General features: G+C 42.7%; 1 protein-coding gene across 1 annotated transcript in view; it reads right to left on the bottom strand.

Moving 5' to 3' along the window:
• Nucleotides 1–748, bottom strand: part of BTBD3 (BTB domain containing 3) — a 34,414-nt gene extending 33,666 nt beyond the window's left edge. The window contains exon 1 of the mRNA XM_023626112.2: nucleotides 538–748. The gene's annotated coding sequence lies outside the window, so the exon portion shown is untranslated. The remainder of the gene's footprint in view (nucleotides 1–537) is intronic.
• Between the last annotated feature and the right edge of the window lie 5,750 nt (nucleotides 749–6,498).

Raw genomic sequence — 6,498 nt, forward strand, 5'->3', positions numbered from 1 at the left:
TTGGGGGAAGTTTGCTCCGGTTTCCAACCGTGCGCCCCCAGAGCGAGGAGCGCGGCCCCGCCACCTGCTCGGCGCCAGGGCTCCCGGCCGCGCCCCCTCCCCTGACCTCCGTCCCCTCCGGGGGTCGCGCAACTCCGCGGGCGCCCGTGCGGCCGGCTGGATCAGAGGGGGAGCGGGAGGCTCGCACCGCCCCCCACCCCCCCACCCCCGCCCCGCAGCACGTCCCCCACCGGATCCCTGGGCTGCAGCTGGCCCTGCCCCTTGGCCTGGGGCAATGGGACCCCCGCGCGGGCCCCGCACCGTCCCGCCTGGAACCCCTAACGAGGCTCGCCCGCGCGGCCACAGCCTCTCGAGGCCGGGGGTGGTAGCCCGGCGCCCCTGCATCCCGGGGTCCCATGCCGGCCCCGGGGTCCCGGTCCCAGCCGCGCCGCGCTCTGCCCCTCCGGCCCGCGGCCGGGAGCGCGCCCCTAGCCGGGCAGTCGGGCGCTGCGCACGCGCGGAGGCGCCCGCTCCCTCACCCGCGGCGCCCTCACTCACCGCCCGCGCTCCTCGTCGCTTTGGGAGCTGCCGCCTTCTGCACGGCTCGCCGCTCGCCGCCCCGGCCCCGGTGCCCGCTCCTCAGGCCCCGGCCCGGGCACTCCGGATCCAGCGCCCGGCGGGCTCGGCGAGCACCCGCACGCAGGGCACGCTCCGCGGGGCCGCGCGCGCGTGCCCTAGCGCCGGGAGGGGGCGGGGCCGAGCGAGCGGCTCGCCCGGAGGCGGCCTTGGATACGGGGCATGCGCACTGTGTGTCCCTTCCTAGGGTCCGGTTGCGGAGCGGCGGTAACCCAGGACCAGTGAAAGGGAGGAAAGTGGAAAAGTGCCAGGAGTCCCTTGTCCCAGAAACTGCAGTTTTCTTCTCTGGTTCATTCATCATTTAATATGTTAAACATTTATTGAGCACCTACTTTGGTAGAGCCGGTGTGCAGGATGCAGGACATCCTTCGGAACCCATTGCTTTCGGCTTTGGGAATCTTCCCTGGCACAGATTCGAGCCCAGTCTTTGAACAGATGAGGAGAGTGCGTAAATAAAGATCACCCAGTACCTAAAACTGCAGATCTTAACTACATTCTTCAGCAAATTGGAGAAGGAGAGTTGCTGCTGGCTGTGGTGATGAGGAAAACTTCTTTGAGAAGCCTGGTGGAGTAAGAGCTGGAGTCAGAAGATAAGTTCACCTGGCCAGAAAGGTGAATTCAAAGGCATAGGTGGCAAAAAAAATAAAATAATATGTCAGCTAATGAACCCTGTTGGGGACAAGTTTAACCTGAGTGTATTCTTCATAGTGACAGGCAAAAACCATGGGTGGAAGGGTAGTCAAAGCTTGTCTGGAAATGATTTTTAATGCTTACCCTCAAAATTTAAGCTTTTTGCAATGGGTAATTGAGAAATACTAAAGATGGGAGGAGAGGGGTCCATGGTGATCTGATTAAATACAGAATTTAGGAATATGAAGACTAGAGACGTGAAATGATGTAGTATATATTCTAGTAAGAAGTAGTAGAGTCCTAAATTCAAGTGTTGGCACCAGAAAGGGAAAGCATGGAAAAGTTTTCAGAGATTGTGAAGGACAGGAGCATTCCCTAGCTTTTGTCACTGCTGCTTTGGGTGTACAGAGCTGTTGATAACAACGGACACCTACTTCGTTAGATTAAATTATCATCCTTGGTAAATATTTATTAGTGGACAAATTAGACTTCTAAAATATACAGCTACAGTCACTAAATGCTTCTTGTAACATGACTTTGGCCCAGGAAGAACTTACTTCTACTCAACTGAAAAACTGTTAATTTGAGAGATGGTGGTTGAGATTTGAGGCCCTCACTGCCACAGTCCACGTTCAGTTTCCCCATCAGGGAACCACACCAGCCATCTGTCAATTATCATACTGTGGCAGCTGGGTGTTGCTGTGATGCTGAACGCTATGCCACTGTATTTCAAATACTAGCAGGGTCACCCCTGGTGGACAGGTTTCAGCAGAGATTTCAGACTAAGACAGACTAGGAAGAAGGACCTGGCCACCCACTTCCCAAAAGAAATGGCCATGAAAACCCTATGAATAGCATCAGAGCACTGTCTGATAGAGTGCTGGAATGTGAGAGGATGGCACAGAAGACCAAACAGGGTTCTGCTCTGCTGTACACAGGGTTGCTAGGAGTCTGAATGGACTCAACGACACGAACAACAAGTATATAGTGAAAGACACGTGGGCTTTGGAAAACAAAAATCTCTTTTATAAAGTCCAGAATCTCCATAACAAACTCTGAAATTGTGCAAGTTACTTAATATCTCTGAGCTTTACTGTGCTCATCTACTGTGGGATGGTTAATTTTGTGTATCAGTTTGGCCAGGCCACAGTACTCAGGTATTCGGTCAAACATGTTCTAGATGTTTCTCTGAAGATATTTTTTTCAGATGAGACTAACACTTAAATCAGCAGACTTTGAGTGAAGCAGGTGGCCCTCCGTAATGGGGACGGGCCTCATCCAATCAATTCTGCCAGCAGACTGCCTTTGCACTTGAACTGCAGCTCTTCCCTGGGTCTCCACCTTGCAGGCCCACCCTTCAGATTTTGGACTTGCCAGCCTCCACAAGCGCGTGAGTGTCTCTCTCGATAGATAGACAGATAGATAGATGTTAGTTCTGCTTCACTGGAGAACCCTGACTAATATACCTTGCAAGGTTATGAAGATTACGTAAATTAATTATCATCTGAATCTGAAAAACAGAGATTATAATCTTTAACTTGTGAGGTTATAAAAAATTAAATACAAGTGAGTAAAGCACCCAGCACGTAGGAGGGGCCGAATAAATGACAACTGCTGTTACTTGTGAGTGAATATCAGAGACAAAACCAGAAGAAGAGCGAAGGTAGACACTTGCACTGTGAAAGCATTTTCTCAGTTCACTGAGCAATAATATTAAATTTAAAACAGATTTAAGAGGTAACAGAAGATTTTAGTCTCCCTAGCTCTGACATGCTACAAAGGTGATACATATGAATATTTAAATTATTTGCAAATAAATGCCATTTAAGTAAAAAGAAACTCTAGCTGTACTCTTAAAACACCAACGATGTAAAGCAGAGCTATGAATTCACCTCTGAACATTTTATTGCAATTTAAGTGCCTGTTCAGGTCACTCTACTTCCTACTAGGAAGGAGAAACCTAAGAAGAGCTTACTTTTGAAGTAATTCCCGGTCTCAGAGTAGGTGCATGATACAGCACTCAATCAATGTGTTCATTGAATTCCTTCTGGGGCACACCTGTAGCAATTGGGAGCATGCAAAAATGGGTAAAATGTTCCATTTAATCTACAAACATTGCCATTTATTATGTACTAAGCAGCATCCCTGCCCTCTAGGAATTTATCAAATCCTAGGAAAAAAACTAATAACCATAAGTATAATTTAAGGCAGAAGGTGGCAGTTGCCTTAGGAGGGACATAAATGATTGGGCCAATTGTGCTTTGTTCAAGAAGGTCATGTTGGGGGCTCACTCTCCAATCCTGCCTCCGTTGTGGCCCCAGCTTTGCACAGTTTAGTATGGTGCAAGCCAATGGGATAGAGCAACATCTTTTAAAAATATTTTGAGCAAAGTTGATAAATATCAAAAGTATCAAAGCAACATTCTTGTTCCACCAACTCACTTGCTTCAGAGTTTACAGGATACAGTAAGCAGGTGTGGGGCAGGAGAGGTATTTACAACCCATTCAGATGTAATCTCCTCTTCTCTTTGTTTTCACTGTCTTTATTGTCATGCCTATTGTTTTATTTAAAGGAGAATTTAACTTTCGAGTTAAAAAAAATGAAAACAAAAAACTGAGATAAATTTCCCCAACATAATGGAGATTTATGAGGAAAATACATAAAAACTAACATGAAAATAACAAAAGGTGGGGTTTGGATTCATAAAAGGACGAGGAATGACTGAATTGGAAATCATTAGCCAGGTGGACAGAGATGACCATCATGTTTGTCCTGTAACAAGTGCTGTCATGATGTGACCTCTTTTTTCCTTTTGGCTGAGAATGAAATATTCCACTGTGGATGAGAGTAAACCAACTCCAGGACTGGCAAAAGCAAGTGATTTGGGGAAAACATACAGCATTTTAGTAATAATTATATTTATTTAGGAAATGTCAATGCAAATAATCCATAATCAATCTATAAAGCAAAATTGGTGTGAGTTTACTATGAGCCAAACCTAAGGACATATAACCTGGGAGAGTACCTTCACAAAGGAAGGAAATACTCCAAAGAAGTGGGGTGTACAGAGTGGTCATATACCATCTTGGGACAAAGAGCATACATCACATGTGACAAGAATATCCCTTTTACAATAGTGAAGGGATACTTTTGCTGGCACAGTATGTCCATGGTCAGCAGGTCAGTGGTCACAAGGTGAACACAGCAAGTCAGCAATTAATCCTTAGTGTCTGGGAAGAGATGCTTGTCCTTAAAGAAATGCTGATATGGGGGAAACCATATCCCTATCTTTAATGGCATCATTCTTAGCTTTGGGACATTGTAAATGTTTAAAGCAGATGTAGAATGCGTGCTCAACAGCACACATCAGAACTTTCTGGAAACACAAGTTCAGGCCAAATCAGTTCTAAACCAAATAGCTTCCTCATATACTCCAATATATCCTATTGCTTGTCATTTATTCATCAATAATTATATAAATAATTACAAATTATTATGTAATTTATTAATTTACATTTATATATTTTTAAAATATATATTTATATACTTTAATTAGGATATTATTTTATTATGAGAATTAGTGAACATATTCATTTCAGGAGCTTTGCCACAGTGAATGAGAAATAAATTAATCTGGGATTAAAGGAAACCCTATACTAGAAAAGGAAGAGTTTTAATAAAATTGAAAGGAATGGCCTCTGGCCATAGATGTTAATTATCATCTGATGAATAATAATGATGATGATAGGAGATGTGAAATAAGTTAAAATACATCCTGAGTCGGATTTTTTTAGCAATTACAAACCCTGAAATGGTGCCTTATAAATTTAACCAATGTGTTAGCATTAAATGGTTTAAATTAGACTTAAAACACAATTAGCTCTACACTATTCATGTGCACTACTCTCCTTTCCATCATTTTTGTTTTATTAATGCTATTCAAAAGAATTCAACCTGATCAGTATCACAAGCAGAATGTTGCCCACCCAGTAAAGAGAATGGCAGTATAAGTGGTTCTCACTATAAGAATATTTAATCATGAAAAATCAAAATTTAATAAAATGGCTAATAGCCACAATATTGGTTATTCTTTATAGGTTCTACCTCTCTCTTCCTTTTAATATTTTATCCTACTGACAAAATGCGATTGATTGACACAACTTTTCAATAAGTTAACTTTTGTACATTTTAATTATACCTGTATTTTTAACACATCTTATTTTACTTTATTTTTGAGGAAGATTGGCCTAAACTACTATCCGTGCCTGTCTTCCTCTACTTTATATGTGGGACACTTGCCACAGCATGGCTCCATACATGGTGCGTAAGTCCGCACCTGGGATCCGATCTGAGCCAGCGAACCCAGGACTGCTGAAGTACGCAAACTTAACCGATATGCCACCTGGCGGGCCCCATAATTATACCTGTATTTTTTTTTAATATTTTATGTTTCCTTTTTCTCCCCAAAGCCCCCTGGTACATAATTGTATATTTTCAGTTTTGGGTCCTTCTAGTTTTGGCATATGGAATAAATGCCACTGCAGCATCGCTTGAGGAGTGGTGCCATGTCCATACCCAGGATCTGAACCAGTAAAACCCTGGGCCGCCACAGTGGAGCACATGAACTTAACCACTCAGCCATGGGGCTGGCCCCCATATACCTGTAGTTTTGAATCCTAAATAAACTTTATATCAGTATGACATTTAAAATATTGAGTATGTATAATCATAAAAAGAAATGTATATAAATTTTTTGTATAAGCAATGACAAAAACAGTGCAACAAACTCAATATTGGGTTACAGAGGATTTTTTAATTTAAAAATGAACCTCCTACAGAACATTAGATCCAGTTTTCTAGAATGTAAACTTGTACTTCAGTAAGCAAAGTTTTGTAAAGTCACATGAATATTAAAATAGTTATTTCCATACCTTATATTCTAGTTTAATGGGACAGTCTAGGTCAGTGCTCTCTAATAGAAAGAAATTTTAGCCTCAAATGCAAGGTACATATGTAATTTTAAATTTTCTAGTGGTCATATTTAAAAAAACAAAACAAAATAGTTGAAATTAACTTTAATAATGTATTTTATTTAACCCAAATATCCCAAATATTATCACTTCAACAGGTAATAAATATAAAAACTATTACATATTTACACTTGTTTTAATACTCCATCTTCAAAATCTGATGTATATTTTCTACTTACAGCTCATCTCACTTTAGCCAAATTTCAAATAATTAGTAGCCACA

The sequence above is a fragment of the Equus caballus genome, chromosome 22 (assembly GCF_041296265.1).
Source record: "Equus caballus isolate H_3958 breed thoroughbred chromosome 22, TB-T2T, whole genome shotgun sequence".
NCBI lineage: Eukaryota > Metazoa > Chordata > Mammalia > Perissodactyla > Equidae > Equus > Equus caballus.